Consider the following 18097-nt stretch of genomic DNA (forward strand, 5'->3'; position numbering starts at 1 on the left):
GAGAGACTACCACAGCTGTATTGACACACATTTATTACGTCAGCCCGGTTCCGTTCAAAAGAACATTAGGTTACGCTGCAAACGGTCTTCATAAGAATTATTAATAGAGTCGTGTCAATATCGTGAGCTACGAAGTCGTTATCTTACGTAACGTTAAACGGAAAATTCTGGAACCACCTGACAAATACCAGAAGCAGAAAGTCGATCGTTCATAGCGAGTTAACGCGGTAAGTGCATCGATAATAGTTTACGTCCGTAAAATTAATTTTTCTAACTTTATTTTATTGCAGGTTTATCCTAAATTGACATTGAATCAGGAAATGATAAGGGGTATGTTCGGAGTCGAGACACGTAAGGAAGACAATTCGTAGTTTTTCCATTCAACCAACGACAGTAGACACCTGAAATTGTTGCCTGTGTTGCTTGTGATGGGACTGTAAGATTCGCGGCAAAGCGAGCCCTCGAGGGTGAGCATAGGCTGGCTGACAGTAGCGAGAGAGAAATTACATCATACATCATGTGGATGGAACCTGTAACCCAGACAGGGAAGATTCCCAAGCGCTGTCACGCAAAACCACTCCCTAGCATCTTATCTCACCAGGAACCTGCGTTGTTTCTTGTTGTAACCTTTTTTATTCTGGGTAACGTCTTCTGAAGAGGCTGAGAAAAAGCGCAGAATGTTTTCCAGCTACAGAAGAAGCAGTAACTTTATCGGATAAACGACTTCCTAGAGCCTGTTTTATGATCTCGGACAGAGAAAAAATTTGCAACGTTTTTCCCCTGCAGCAGTTTCTGAATATTAAGAGAGTTGTAATCTGTTTTTCCTCTTGGGAGTAACTGAGCACGAAGTAGTTGGGTTTCAAATCATAAAATGGTGAAAGTGTGAATGCAGTATAACACAACAATTGCTAAGGAACAGGTGTCACAAAACCCAATCTGTGATAAAAGAAAACAGCTAGACCACGTAACAATAATCAGAAAGTAATAAAATGAAAAAATAAGCATTAGAGTTATAATGTATGCAAACATCAAACCAGACAACTGCAGCTTTATAGTTATTAAGCCTAAAATATAAAGAAAATTTAAGAGACGAACTAAGATACCGATATATGACACTGATAACGTGTAGCGGATAAAATTAAGAGGACACTTTCAAAACCAGAACTTCCAAATGAGGGACGAAGCCGCACAACGAAGCAGCAATCGAAACGGTAGCACCAGCCAAGCGATAAAAATAGTCGTGGTAGAATTATCAATGGGACAGGCCTCTAAAGACAGAAGGCACGGGAAAGGTGAAACGAAAATAAAGTCAGTAGAAGAAAACAGCCTTGCACAAAGAAGGGCATATACTATAATTTTTCGAAGATACTTATGCATCAGGAAACAGCTTTAAAAAAATTAGATGAGAAACTATCACCGTATAAGAAACATCTGACCAAAGCTATACCGCCAGCCTTAAAATTTGTAACCTCGAAAACAAATCACACAGCTTATTGTGAACTGGCAAACTGTAACTTACGGACAATGTTTTGAATATTTACGCAGTTGTCCGGAACCTGAATCAAAATTTATCTTTAGTCGAATTTTACTTAGAATAACGACGCGGCAGCCCCAAATTTAAAAGCAATTTTTAAAAAGTTATAGGCTCATTGAAAAACGGAACAGAGCTGGTGAGGATGGAGTTAAGACAAAGTTAAGGAAAGCCCTAGATTATGACATCGTTCTTCAATTTAAAAACTTCGCATATGAAATCTGGGAGAAAGAAGATATTTGAAAGGACTGAAAAAACAGCCAACACACACACTGCACACAAGAAAGGACGTAAAAATGGTAGAAATAATTGTAAAGACATATCACTTTACTCTGTAACGTCTTTTTTTAAAATCAAAAGCACGGGTCAGATGTGCAGAACCCCAACTAGGCGCAGCTAGGAGGATATACAGGTGGATCTCGGGAAAACATAATATAGTAAACGCATGTGGAACCTGAAGACAATTCTGCAAGTGAGACGACTGAGAAACAGGCACACATCATTTGCATTTGTAGATTCCAAGAGAGTGTATGATTCCACTGACGAAAATGTTTCATGAATAATATAGAAGAATTTGATTCAGATCTAAAAACTGCAAACATTATCCAAGTCACATTAGGAAGTACTTCTTGTAAAGTCAGTCATTTCTCGTAAAAGTTTGAGATAATACCAGGAGACAATGAGGGGATGGAGTGTGAGATAACACAAAAGTAGTGCTAGATCATTATAAAATTTCATAAAGGGAAATGTTTGGCGGAAGTGTGTATTTGGTCTTTAGATAAAATCAGACTAACTAAATTTCATGTAAAATCCAATCACACACCCAAGCTTTCCTCGGAAGAAAGAATTGTGTTTCGCAAAATGGTGTCTCGGCTTGCAACTGTCACCTGTTTTTATCTGTGCCCTGGAGAAAATCCGCCACGAAACACATCGAACTCGGAAACTAAGCAGATAACATGTACGTGACAATGAGATTTTCACTCTGCAGTGGAGCGTGCGCTGATATGAAACTTCCTGGCAGATTAAAACTGTGTGCCGGACCGAGACTCGAACTCGGGACCTTTGACTTTCGCGGGCAAGAGCTCTACCAACTGAGCTACCCAAGTGCTTGGGTAGCTCAGTTGGTAGAGCACTTGCCCGCGAAAGGCAAAGGTCCCGAGTTCGAGTCTCGGTCCGGCACACAGTTCTAATCTGCCACGAAGTAACATCTACTTGGCCTACCTGACTTTCACAGATGACATTGCCATGATAGAGGATTGTAAAACTAATATATACATCACCTACACTTGTCTCATTAATTTCTTCGTCTGTTTAAAGTTAATGGGAAATCTGTACAACCATGTTCTTCAATGCAACACATATGTAAATTTCACTAATAATTTATGGTTAGGTTAGTGTTGTTTAACGTCCCGTCGACAACGAGGTCATTAGAGACGGAGCGCAAGCTCGGGTTAGGGAAGGATGGGGAAGGAAATCGGCCGTGCCCTTTTCAAAGGAACCATCCCGGCATTTACCTGAAACGATTTAGGGAAATCACGGAAAACCTAAATCAGGATGGCTGGAGACGGGATTGAACCGTCGTCCTCCCGAATGCGAGTCCAGTGTGCTAACCACTGCGCCACCTCGCTCGGTAATAATTTATGTCTTTATAATTAATGTATGTTAGTAATTTTAAAAGTAATGTTCGGCAGAAGTCTTGCAATGTTAAAACTATACTTATAGCACTGGTTCATGTATAGGGCGAATAGGATTTGGAGAGAAGTCCCTCTGCTACGAAAGCTTCATTAGGGAAACAGAGAGCTGTACTTGGCGATCGAACTGCAAGGCTCTTTTGTGACAAAAGTTAGTTGCTGGCTAACATCCAAAGTGTTCGCATCTTGTGTGCTGAATGAGGCAGGAAGATCAGCAAGATTATTTAATGTAGGCTCGGACGGTGAAGAATTTGGGTTCATTATTCATGGCATATACTGATTGACCCTGTACTACGAAAATCCGACGTTAAAAAGAGAATTTTCGCAGCTTGTTATAAAGCAAGAGCCATGGATATTTTTGTGGCCTTTTTGAGTAGCCACAAAAGATCACCACAGCAAACACTTCTTTCTCAAATAACATCGTGACTATTGTAAAACCGCATATACTTGTTATTTGGTTTCTTATTCAAATAAAAATGTTTTATCCTTAAACTTTGTGTTGAAAGCCCATATTTTATCATTAGTCGCTACCTGGAAGGGGGGTCATCTTCCATGTGCTGTGATATTCCCTAGCATCCTCTTACTGAACTGAGCAGTAATTGATTTCTACACTGGAGAGCCAAAGAAACTGGTGCAACTGCCTGATATCGTGTAGGGCCCCCGCGAGCACGCCCAAGTGCCGCAACACGACGTGGCATGATTCGACTAATGTCTGAAGCACTGCTGGAGCGAACTGACACCATGAATCCTGCAGGGCTGTCTATAAATGCGTAAGAGTACGAGGGAGTGGAGATCTCTTCTGAACAGCACGTTGCAAGGCTTCCCAGACATATGTTTATGTCTGGCGAATTTGGTGGCCAGCGGAGCGTTTAAACTCAGAAGACTGTTCCTGGAGCCACCGTAACAGTTCTGGACGTGCGGTGTGTCGCAGTGTCCTGCTGGAACTGCCCAGGTCGGTCGGAATGTACAATGAATATAAATGGATACATGTGATCAGACAGGATGCGTACGTACGTGTCACCTGTCAGAGTCATATCTAGACGTACCAGGGGTCCCATCACTCCAACTGCACATGCCCCTACACCATTATAGAACCTCCACCAGCTTTAACAGTCCCTTGCTGACATGCAGGGTCAATGGATTCCATAGGCCGTCTCCATACAGTTTGAAACGAAACTCGTCCAACCAGGCAACATCGCTCTTCCGCCGACTATAACTCCACGTTCTAACTCAAATCTTTATAACCTGCTATTGTAACAGAAGTAGATGATGTAACAACTACGCCAGACACTTGTTTTATATAGGCGTTGCCGACAGCAGCGCCGTATTCTGCCTGTTATCATATCTATGTATTGGAACACGCATGCCTTCACAGTTTTTTTGGTGCTTCAGTGTGGAACAGTATTTAATAACTTTTGTGGATTAATAGGTTTCTTTACCATTGAGTAAGCTTTATTTCTAATGTACTCCACGTGCCTTTCACAGAAGGCTAGTTAAGGTTTCACTAAAGTATAATTATCACAAAAAGCTTTAAAGTGCTTTGCTTAAATGTCGTTCTTATTGCAATATCAGTATAATATTAAAGTTACCAGCTTAAAACTGTGAACAGAGTTGTAACCTTAATAAAGTTGAAGAGCCAGCTTAAGGAATAATTAATGTACATATTTGTAAAAATGTGTATGTCAAGCGTTTGCAGTTAAAAAAACTATTAACTCTGTCGTAAAAAAATGTAGCCTTGGTCTTAGTCACTGGTACAATATTTTCCGGGCCCACCATGCTGTCAGCCAGCGTTGCTTCCATTTTAGAATAATAGTAGAAACGAAATGCAACTATCAATTTTGTAACATCTGTGTGCTGTAATAGGTAACTGGGTACCACTATTCAAACTACTACAGATTCAGGGACGGCATGTCTTATGTGTACTCTATGTAGTATACAGAAATAAATACACCCTGTTAAAACAAATATTAATCGAAATAACAAATATTTGGATACCATTTCTAGGACAGTATTTCTTGATAATTAAACTGGTAAAAGAGACTCATGTCCAAGTTAGCAGTGTTCCTATCTGTGATTAATTTGCTATAACGGTAATTAGTTTTCCTTCTGTAATGGACAGATTGTTGTTGGGAGACAATTGATGCCAAAACGTTTAATATTATTTGTGTTGTTCATGTCAAACCACGGGTACATTTCTTACTAAAGCATGCTAGTTTCTCTTATCCTATAAACAGAAACATTATTTCAAATAAAGTTAAATAAATGCCAATAATTAACTTTATGAACAGTGCTAGTACACGATAAAACTTTGCCTAATTAGGCGGTGACCGTTCCATACTACGTAATTGAAGTTCACTTTAATACTAATGGAGTCCACCCCTGGTGCTGAGTGGTCAGCGCGACAGAATGTCACACCTAACGGCCCGGGTTCGATTCCCAGCTGGGTCGGAGATTATCTCCGCTCATGGACTGACTGCTGTGTGGTCCTTCTCATCCCAATCGACACGCAAGTCGCCGAAGTGGCGTCAACTCGAAAGACTTGCACCAGGCGAACGGTCTACCCGACGGGGATCCCTAGCCACACGGCATTTCCATTACTAATGGAACCTTGATCCGATTCCCATTTTTCTTGTAACTGTTCCCTTTCAACAGAAATCTTTTGAAAAATTAAACGTGGTGCAAGAATGGGACTGAAACTTAGTGTAGCTGCTTGAGTAAGACTAAAAGTAATAATGCGTGTATTAATGTTAACATTAATATGTATACATTAATATGTATACATAACCTGTAAACGAACTCGTTACACAAACAATTTTGATAAAAGCATCGTTCAGAAGATCTGTAGGAACATGTAACTAACCAACTAACTAACTAAACGAAAAGTAATCCGATACTTTTACCATTAGTACACAGTCACAGTCAAATCTAATTCCTTTCACGGGAGTAATATTATCGGTATACTGTTAATTTACTAGTAGCTGGTAGTGTTATAAAATAAACCGAAAATGCCAAAATCCGCATAGAAAACCTGAACACGAAAAATGTGTTCGGAAAGTTATTTTCCGAAGACAGAAATTACAACAAATGCTAAAATTTTTCTCAGAAATTACTCATCAATCCAAACAAAGCCAAGAAACTCCATTCATGCAAATATGTAGGTGAATTGCTAAGAATAAATAACAGTGAGAAGGACTGTCTAGACATAAAAGAAAGTAACGTGAACAAACAGAAAGACGACTGGCTAGAAAACAGGAACAGAATAACAGAAACAGTACAATTTTCCACAACAGGGAAAGAACGTAGTACACCCTATACACAAAGAAGTGCAACGGCATTGGTCTAGGCAAGAAGATGAACACTGGCAGCAATGCACTACCACAGCAGTATGCCAGGTCACCCAGTGGGCGCTGCTGTCTGCTTTCCTGTCAGTGTCAGAAAAGTTACCAGGACAGTTCGGCACACAGTGTACATGGCATTTGCAGCGGCAATACAACAAAAAAGTGACTATGGAGCATACAAATACTAGCTGTATGGCCAGGTTGGTCGTCGATGGAACTGACGGCTCATCGAGTCGACATCCGTCACAACCAGAACGGGCTGCTAGCCAGGGAGTACCGCCGGCCAGGAGTTCGTACAGAGATGCCTTCGTCATCTCTGAATAGGAAGAACTGCCAACTAACCTGGCTGTATCACTTCACCCAGAAACTGGGCCACTATCATTGGACACCTAAAGTATGCAGGCGTCGTAGGGTCCATAAGCTGCTGTGTTAAGCCCAGTCACTGCGGCCTAAGGGAATGTAGTACTAGATTCAGCTGACCACCAGCTGCTATCTCAGTTCCTGGTGTCCAGCATCTCAAATCCACGATACTGCCATCCAGATACTGCACTGCAGAACATGGCCAGACATAAAAGCCCGAATTCGCCCGCAGAGCACTGACACTGTGGATCGACGACAGGCTGGTAAATAATAAAATTCAGGAAGCGATCATGAGGTATGTACAAATAAGGAAAGGAGATCAGACACACCATCGAACTGCTTTGGACGCACAGATCAGAGCATAAATAAACGACGCCGTTCGAACCGACGCCGTTCGAATGTGTGCGCGTGCTCGCGTTTGTGCGTGCACGTAATATTGCCGCATTGGATGACAACACACGAAAAGATACCGTCCAGCTTCACTCAATGAACTACATTTTTTGCATTATGAAAGAATATATTAGACCGTTTTAATGATGCGAAGTCTATAGAGTACTATTCCCGCATTGACAATGTATATGCTAATTGACAATGTATACGCTAATAGAGTGATTGTCGTTAAACTGAACTGTTTGGATCTGAGTTGCAAAAACTAATGTACTTTAAAATCCCTATCTAGTTTGCAATTTAATGAACTGTCGCGCACGTTAAAACAATAACACCACTGTGGAAACATTTAAATTGTTTGATAAGTGTGGCAAAACTGTGGATTAGGGACCTTGATGCTCATGTTAATAGTAGTTTATAGTCGAATTAAAGTGAATTCTACATAGTTTAAAAACTTTTATCTAAGTCCTGTGTGTGTAACGCATGTCGTTATCACACATATTCGAGTCCACATATAATTAGCAACGATTACATCTGACAGGCTTCTGACTAAAGGAATCAGCAGAGAATATCACCACCATGGAATCATGTACTAAACAAGATGATATATTCATTGAAATTTCCCGACTGATGGAGCTACTGTAATTTGGCTGCTACCACCACCACCGAACCATCGCTAACTTCTCTTCTGTAGCGTTACTTTCTTAATCACAGCAAAAATGTTAGACATTTTTGCTGAATATATAGTATTTAAGGTCTAAATTATGTGTAACTTTAATCACCAGATGTATAAATACCAGAGCATCTTACTAAGAGGATACTTAGAGACTAATCGTACGCTTCTTTTGTTGGTCGTGCTTATATTTTATCTTCACTTACCTTTACATTCTCACTAATCTTTCTCTGCATGACCGTGTAAGTTGTGTCTCCTGCCTGTGTAAAAATTTGTAAGTTAAAAATCAATTATCTAATTGTGTTTCATTTGAAAGCATCAGTGGAATTGAGGCCTTCTTCAAAGAGTTGGAGTAGCATTATTCAATGATCAAACGATTAGAGCTTCATTTGTGTTGTTTCGTTTATCTTTAACAGAGAAAGAACCTGTCATTGTCAATATCGAATTGAGATTACTTTGATTTATACACTATTCCTTGTAAGAATTTTATTAAACTTTTATGGTCGAATATCACTCAACAATGACAGCGGGCAACCAAAACGCATTGGCGTGGATTTTTTTTTTGCGATGGGACTGAATATTAATATGTTATATCTTTTCGGGTCGAAAAAGGTTTCGTATGCACTGAAGAGCCAGAGAAACTGGTACACCTGTGTAATACCATGTATGACCCCGCGAGCACGCACCAGTGCTGCAACACCACGTGGCATGGATTCGATTAATGTCTGAAGTGCTGGAGGGACTGACAGCCTGACTCCTGCAGGGCTGTCCATAAATCCGTAAAAGTACAAGAGGGTGGAGATCTCTTCTGAACAGCAGGTTGCAAAGGATCCCAGATATACTCAATAATGTTCATGTCTGGCGAGTGTGGTGGCCAGCGGAAGCGTTTGGACGCAGACGAGTGTTCCTAGAGCCACTCTGTAACAATTCTGTACGTGTGGGGTGTGGCAGTGTCCTGCTGGAATTACTTATGTCCGTCGGAATGGATAATGAACATGAGTGAATTCAGGTGATCAGACAAGATGCTTACGTACCTGTCACCCGTCAGAGTCGTATTCAGACGTATCACTGGTCCCGTATCACTGCAACTGCACCCGCCTCACATGATTACAGAGCCTCAACTAGCTTGAATAGTCCCACGCTGACACAGTGTTCATGGATTCATGCGGTTGTCTCCATACCTGTACACGTCCATCCACTAGATACAACTTGAAACGAGACTCGTCGGACCAGGCAACATGTTTACAGTTATCAGTAGTCCAGTGTCCGTGTTGACGAGCCCAGGCGAGACGTAATGTTTTGTGTCGTGCAGTCGTCAAGGGTACACGAGTGGGCCATCTGTTACGAAAGCCCATATCGATGATGTTCGTTAAATGGTTCGCAAGCTGACACTTGATGGCACAGCATTGAAATCTGCAGCTATTTGTGGAAATGTTGCACTTATGTCACGTTGAACGATTATCTTCAGTCGTCGTTGGTCGCGTTCTTGCACGATCTTTTTCCGGCACACTTATGTAGGCGTTGCCGACCGCACCGCCGTAATCTGTCTGCATATCTCTGTTTGAAAACGCATGCCTGCACCAGTTTCTTTGACGCTTCACTGTAAAAGGTATTTTAGCTGTGTATCAGACATAAGGTTAATCTGTCACCGGTGGAATGTGCCTTCCTGGTGGGACAAAATACGCATGCAAAACTTCTGAATGATTCGTGATTTTCAACGTCGTATAGTTGGAGTATTGTTCTTTTGTTGGTATTTCTCTGCCGAGAGTACATTTCAACTGGAATATTTTTAGCCAAACGTTTATTGCGTATCTTTACGTTGTTATTTGTTGTTGCGTGAACAGCAATCGAAATCGTTACCTTTGAATGGAATGAGGATTGAAAAAAAAATTAAATGTAAAAAAGGTACCTGGAGTTTCCTGAAGCCACAATTCCGTCGCAAGAAAAATGCCGGGTCGAAATACACAGATTCATAGGTACTTTCATTTAATGTGTGCATGACGGAAAACGTTAATAGTATGTGGTAGTGTACAAACTGTGACATACGGCACAGATCTGGGACGCAATATAGTTGGTCAGTACCCTCAGCTCTCCCGACAATGCCGGTGTTACCTTTCTTGTCTGAGAGTTACGGCAAGCAGCTTTTGCGACATGGAGACTGGCATGGACACGAAATGTCTCAAGTCGCATAACGCAACTATTTCAGATCTTGCCCCACTTTCTAACACTGCCGGCGAGCTGGCTCTCGGCGCTTTTTAAACGGCACGTATTACTCGCAAAAGCTGTCTTAGAGTGACATACTCTCAAGTGTATACCTCATTTAAATGCAAAGAAAATACCTATGTGAAAATGACTGCAGAATTAATGTTTCTGTATAAAAGTAAGGACGATATCAACGCTTACGTAAAATTTGTGCTGCTGAAGTGATGATGCGACTGATTTTAATTAGTTGGATTGGAGGGCAAAACTTTGAAAACATAACGAGCTAAAGAGTACAAGTACACTTACGTCAGCCAAATCGGAAACATGGTGTTGTGAAGTTTATTCATAGTCACTTCCTAGTGAAAATTGTGCACGAACTTTGAAACACTGTCACTTCCGAACATTTAAGTGAAGACGCGATCGCTGCAGTCATAATGCAGCGAATGCTACGGCGGCGCTGAAGCACGATGACTGCAGTATAACTGTCGTCTCTTGTGTGGCTGTGTCCAGATCTATTCAAGTTTTAGACGTTTAAACTGATAACTGTGCAATAACAAGATAAAAATGCCCTACATAGACGCTTATTCAGACCTTTTAGTAGTCATTCATGTAAACAGAATCGTATGTGCGAACTGTCAAGTAGTCTGCTAACTAAAAGAGATCGTTAAACTTTTAAAATAATGTGATGAATCATTGCCCGTAAGTTGGATTGACAAATAAAATTAAAAATAAGGCAATAGTCACCAATATGCGCTCATCACATTAAAGTTTTGTTAACAACTAATCGTTATGATGATATGACTGAGTAAAAACATTTTTATTTTACGGCAGCCTAGAATAGTTGTTATTTAACACTGATACCGCCCACTCAGTGTTCGATATTCACTCTCGATGTATTGTCTAACATCTGCTTAAGAAGACCTATAAATTCTAACTGATGTTTCCGACCCGAAGAGAACACTATTTTAACGGTGACTACAAGACGACCAAAAACTAATCAAAATACATGTATCTGTCATATATAGGCATGAAAAGTAAATATGTAAAAGAAAAAATTCATACGAAGTCGATACATCTGTCTGTTTGTTAATCGTAAAACTACTAATTGTTTCTATGTCTGTTGAAAGTTTGACTTTTACATCGATAAAAGTGCGATTTGAAGGCCTTGCTTCCGTTTGAGGCACAGGTTTCTGTAATCCACGTCTCAATGGGTACTCAGTTACTTCATTCCAAATCCCATCAAGCTCTAAAACACTTAAACGTGTCTGCCAAAAAAATTGTATATGACAGCATAATGCTAAGGAGGACTATCTATGTGACTGACTGTTCCTGATCCACATGACATAGTACTGAAGTTAGCGATACAGCATTAGTTTTTTCACAACTACAATTTACATCTTCTATCAGTTGATGTACAAGTACCAATGTATCTTACTAATAATAAGATGAGCCTGAGAGACTAGCCATACGGTACTTCATTTAATTTTTTTTCTCAAGCTTATGTTTTAGCTTCACTTGCATTTTACATTCTCACTTCGATTTCTGTCTGAACGTAGTAGAAGGAATATGTAAAACATGTGCACTGCCTGCTTGCGCATTAATAAGTTAAAAATTCACTATCTAACTGTGCTTAATTTCATAGTATTAGATGAAACACCTTGTCTGAAACACGTTTCTTGGATTACATGAGTTTTTTATGATATCCAGAGGCCGTCTTTGAAGTGTAAGAGCCGAACTGTTGAGTGACCAAACGGTTCGACCTTCGTTTGTGATCTTTTGTTAATCATTCTCTAAACAGAGGAAGAACCTATCTTTCTTAATAGGAAAGTCCGATTATATCAGTTTCTACTATTTTCAGTGTAGAAATGTTATTAAACTTTTACGGTCGAAAATCACTAAACAATAACAGCAGACAACCAAAACGCATAGGTCTAAGGTATTATTACGTTTTGTTTGGTGGTTGGAATGAATACTGCTAATAAATATCTTCACAAATCAAAAAACGTTTCTTATAAAAGGGTTTAATGCAGTTCGTAAGAAAAAGCCTTCTTGACATAACATAACGCAAAGGCAAAACTTTTGAGTCTTCGCAGTTTTCAACGTTACGTAGCTGGAACATGGCTCTTTTGCAAAATTTGATTATGGACAAATAAGCTTCTACGTGAAACTAAATCCGCCTGCGCCTGTTGCTGAGTGAACACTCAAAGCATTTTTAACATTTAAAAAGTAAATTCATTTGTTTTCAAGAGTAACTTCCATAGTACTTGCATTCCTTAAAAATAAATGTATTTTCAATTAAGTATGTCACAGTCTACGGTGACATATTGATTCCACCTTAAGAGTAGCCACTATAGTTTACGAACTCCATCTTTCTCTTTTGTTTTATTGCACAGACGTGTTCAAACTATTAGACTGAAGACCAAAAATTTACATTTATTAGACATTTACATCCAGATTATATTTGTACATTCAATACTTCTTATGTACGCCTTTTGTTCTTAACACTTTATCCTGTTTGCCATAGCTTTTATTAACTTTTCGCATGACATTTTAATATAATTGCCATCGTACCAGATGTCCTTTAGTTTCTCGTTTGGTGGTTGGAAATTTCCTTATCCTCGGTTTCACAATAGCCCACAGATTTTCAATTGGGTTCATATCAGGGCTATTCCCTGGCCGGGGCAACGCTTTCAGTTGCTTTTCTTCCTAGTACTTGGAAACACTATAAGCTTTGTGGCAAGATGCCCTATCATGCATAAAAATGGTATCTTTATTTAGGGGAAAAGTTCCTTGAAAGGATTTCTTTATATTTTTCTTGCCTCATTGTCCCTCACAACAATATGTAATCTGCCAGAACTTTTAACGGACATCACACTCGACACCATAAGGGAAGTTGGATGGTTCACACATGGCTGCACACTCAGCTTTTAACTGTTCTCCAGATCTGCGACGAAAGTACTGGCTGCTTTCTTTAATCACAGTGAATACAGATTCATCACTGAAGCTTGCCTGAAGCCTGTGTACAAAATATCAAGTTAGAAAATTTGGGAATAGTAGCATAGGAGACCGCAACAGCCCAAAAATTCAAATGAGCGTTTCTTCAGTATCAATAAAACACCACAATTTCAAGCCAAAATTCCTAAATTTAGAGATCAGACCCACTTAATTTGCCATATAATCGCGCATCCCTTTGCCCAGTCCTCACCTGTCCACTCCAGAAGTTGTTCAGCCCACTGCAATATTTTGGTTTTCATGGCAGGCGTGATTTTCTGTTTTTTCCTTGGTCAGCATGCCTTTCAAACACATTCAAACAGCCACCTCCTCACTGTCACATGTGAAACTGCAACATCCAAACCTTTCAGCTGATGGCTCATGTGTGTAGAAGTAAGTTTATGGTTTATTGTTGCCATGTTTGTAACTCTTCTCATTGTTATAGGACTGATTTTTCACATTTTCCTGTCCTGTTTAGCTCGTATTAACCACCTTTCTTCCCTGAAATTTGATTCTGCTCACTGTTTTCTGTGATATTCTCATCCAGCCATCAATTTCTTGCTGTGTATAACGAATTTCAGCAAAAAGTGCTACCAAAGCCGAAACTTTCAGAGGTGAAACGTCTTTTGTCTTCCCCATAACCTCATTTTCTTTGGAAACTCCACGATTTATTCCTGTAGCTAACAACATGCAAGCTGACACGCTGTTTAATGTCATGTTAAGTTGATGGATTAAAATTACAAGCTGACGTATGCCACAGAAACATAAAACATAGCTGTAAACACAGTTTCAAAGCATGTACACAGACAACTAACATCAACACGATTTGGAGGGAAAATGACAAATGTTATTAACTGTGAAAAATTTTGTGATCTCTGAGTTGCTTGGAAGGGAAATTTCGTGGCATCAATTTGACAATTAAAAACAAATCAATTATTGCTCTTATTCTCTCCTACATCTACACAGAAAACCTTAAGAGTATCAAAAATAATCGTTGAGCCTAATAATTTGAACGTGTCTTTTTTGTCGCATGTGTTTTTACGTATGTTTTGGAGACGTTTGCTTTTACACATTTGAACAGTGTTTTTATCAGGTGCTTCCATGTGTTTTGCAATTAGATTCCGAGCGCCCACCAGTCATAGCAAGGCTGCTCGTTCGCTATTGCTGGAAGGCACGCTGTAAGTGGGAACTTTAAATCTGAAAGCTGTGCAACCATACGAAATGTGTTTACATTCAGTAGAACGTCATATTACAGTATACTCGTGATCAAGTGCGAGCTTATTTGGCTTTCACAGTTATAACTGAACAAAATTACAGCCAGTTCCGTAATTATTTACGAAATTTGCTACAGGTTTCTTGCGATATTTGTTATTTTTGGTCTCTTTACCAAATCCTGACATTGTTTCTCTAAGTTAAAGTTTTTGAGACTAAAGAATCGAAACTTAGGGTCGAATTACGTAATGTGGATCTCTTGGAATCATTTTCCTCAGATGTGGTTTAGTTTCGTGACTGATGGTGTTACGTAAAAAAATTGACATATTTGGACCGTATACTGGAGAGTATCATGGCATTTCATGGCCGTTATGGCGCCCTGTAGTGACAGGAATATTTTGTTTTAAAGTTATCTTCAAAAATCGGTCAATTTTTGGGTCAAAGTTTGAAATCTTGTGGGGGTGCAGTTTTTTTTGTTTTCACTGCATCTGTAGATTGAAGAATAAAGAGGAAGAACCGACAGCTAATTTCCGGAAGTAAAGATGTGATCTGGCGGGACATAATGAAAAAGAATGTCATGGAAAGCGTTGGAAAAGCATTCACCATTAAATTGGAATCAGATGTCAAAAGAGAAGTAGATAGAAACGGAGGAGCAGAAAGTAGGTTTGTTATGCTGTTAGCGGATATAGAAGGGCGTAAGGAAGCAGAGGTAGCTTTTACCAAATCACAGAAGAAAATAGAGGGGAAATAGACAACTAAATAAAAAAGTATATCAAAGTTGTACAGAAGTACAACAAATACCAAAAAAGGTAAGTCGGAAGTATTAGAAATGTGGGGGCAGAATGCTTGGACAAAGACACTGAAGATCAGTCTGTTGAGGATATACAAGGGAAAGCAGAAGTTAAGAATGAGGATGAGCAGGTTTTCCAGAAGTTTAGTAGAAAGAACGAAGCAGAAATGGACCAAGTTAAAGATACTGCTTCAGGAAATGATGATATAATAGATGTAAGAAGAGAACGCTGAGAAGAAATATTTACTGGGTCACCTTTAGTAATGCAAGTACAGAGTGGTAGGAACACTGATAATCTAGTTTGTGATCACAGTCCGGAAGTAAATTTAGTTTCTGCCGTACATACTGTTAGCTTGGTTGGTTGGTTTGTTTGTTTAAAAAGGGGGGGGGGAGGGACTAAACTACTTTATCATCGATCCCTTGTTCCGAATAAAAGAAAGCCTCAAGCTTGAGAATCAGACATACGATACATGTAACACAGAATGGAAAGAAGGGGAAAACCACAAGAAAGAAGGAAAGGCAGTGAATACTAGAAGGAACAAAAGAGGACAAGAAACCAACAGAGACGCAAGAAACAGTTGCAAGAGATAAAACAAGAAAGATTGCAATGACTGGTCGACAACGAAAATAGAAAGGAGAAGAGAGCCACTCTGCAACACAAAATCTACACCCTAAAAGTACTAGGAAGAAGGAGACAGAAGGACAAAGTACATGCGCTAGAACTCAGATCGAACAATAAAACCCACCCTCATGTATAAAACATAGAACCACATCAGCTGAAAAACCGTTGTCTGCTAAAATCAATGATAACGAGTCCGGCAAGCGAAGATAGAGACGCAGGGCAGCCAAAGTAGGACACAGAGGAAGAGTATAGGCCACTGTCAACCGGGCGCCGCACACACACACACACACACACACACACACACACACACACACACACACACACACTGAGGCAGGTCTTCGCAGCGCAGGGGAGAGCCGTGGGTCGCCCAGGCATAGTCAATGCGGAGTCCCTGTGATAGGTCCTCATCGAGGACTTGCACACAGTCTTGGTCCCCTAATGGCTCACAGTCTGCTGTGCGTACTGAGATATTGCCATTCCGTCTTCCAAAGCTGAAAAACCTTGCGGCGTAATAACGAACGCAGTTCAGTTGCGGGGAGGCAATCTCAGAAAGCAGTTTCCGTGTAGCCTGTTTGGCCATCCTGTCGGCAAGTTCATTTCCTGGGATTCCGACGTGACCAGTGGTCCAGACTAGCATCACTGAACGACTTTATCGTCCCAGGGCATAGATGGACTCTTAGATGGACGCTACCACAGGATGATGAGGGTAGCTCTGGTCTATAGCTTTCAAGCTGCTCAAGGATTCAGTACATAAAAGGACTCCCCAGAGCATGAACGGATATACTGAAGTGCACGAGATATGGCCACCAGCTCTGCAGTGAATGCACTGCAGCCACTGGGTAAGGAGTACTGTCCAGCATGGCCGCTGTGAACGTAGGCGAAGCCTATGCAACCATCAACCATCCAGCAGTCGGTGTAAACTACTTCAGAGTCCCGGAACAAGTCGAGAATCGAGCGAAAGTGACAGAGGAGAGCCGCAGAGTTAAGAGTGTCCTTAGGGCCACGTGAAAGCTGACGGCGAAGCTTCGACCTAGGGCTACACCATGCAGGTGTACGTGAATCGAGGAGAGGTGGCAAAGGCAAGGACTCCAGTTCAGACAGGAGCGATAGCACACGAACCGCAATAGCTAGCCCAGACCTGGGCCGCCTATGCGGGAGACGAACTGCTGTGGGTGGGAAAAGGAGACGGTAATTCGGATGCGCAGGAGAACTACGAACGTGTGCAATGTAACTGGCGAGCCGTTGTGCACGCTTAATCTTCAGTGGAAGGATTCCAGCCCCCACGAGTAAGCTGGTCACTGGACTCATTCTAAAAGCTCTTGTCGCTAATAGAAATCTGCAGTGGTGCAATGGGTCGAGGAAATGCAAAACCGAGGGCGCCGCTGAACCATAGATCCCACTCCCATAGTCAAGGCGGGATTGAGGAAGGGCTCTGCAGAGCTGGAGCAGCGTGGATCGATCTGCACCACAATTGGTGTTCCTCAAGCAGCGGAGGGCATTGAGATACTGCCAACATTTCCTTTTAAGCCGACGAAGAAGAGGAAGGCAAGTCAAACGAGCGTCGAAAACCAGACCTAAGAATCGGTATGTCTCCATGACAGTGAGTGGATCGTCATTAAGGTATAGTGCTTGTTCCAGATGAATGGTACGACGCCAACAGAAAAGCATGAGACACGTCTTCACAGCTGAAAACTGGAAGCCATGGGCTATAGCCCATGACTGCCCCTTGTGGATGGCTCCCTGTAGGCGATGCTCAGCAACCCCAGTACTGGTGGAGCAGTACAAAATGCAGAAGTCGTCTGCATATAGAGAGGGTGAGGCGGATGGCTCTACAGCCACTGCTGAACCGTTAATGGCCACTAAAATTAGACACTCAATACAGAGACCTGCAGGACCCCATTATCTTGGATATGGGTGGAACTATGGATGGCACCAACTTGGACACAGAAAGTACAGAGGGTCAGAAAATTTTGGAGAAAAATCGGAAGCAGGCCTTGGAGACTCCACTTGTATAATGTGGCAAGGATATGGTGCCGCCAGGTGGTGTGATACACTTTTCGTCAATAAAAAAAAAAACACGGCAACCAGGTGTTGACGCCTGGAAAAGGCTGTTCGGATGGCAGACTCGAGGGATACGAGATTATCAGTGGTAGAACGACCCTGGCGAAAGCTGCCGTGACATTTAGCCAAAGGTCCACGTGAGTCCAGGACCTAACCCAACCGCCGACACGCAATACGTTCCAGCAGCTTACAAAGGACGTTGGTGAGGCTGATGGGCCGATAGCTATCTACATCAAGCG

Source organism: Schistocerca gregaria, chromosome 5 (assembly GCF_023897955.1).
Source record: "Schistocerca gregaria isolate iqSchGreg1 chromosome 5, iqSchGreg1.2, whole genome shotgun sequence".
NCBI lineage: Eukaryota > Metazoa > Arthropoda > Insecta > Orthoptera > Acrididae > Schistocerca > Schistocerca gregaria.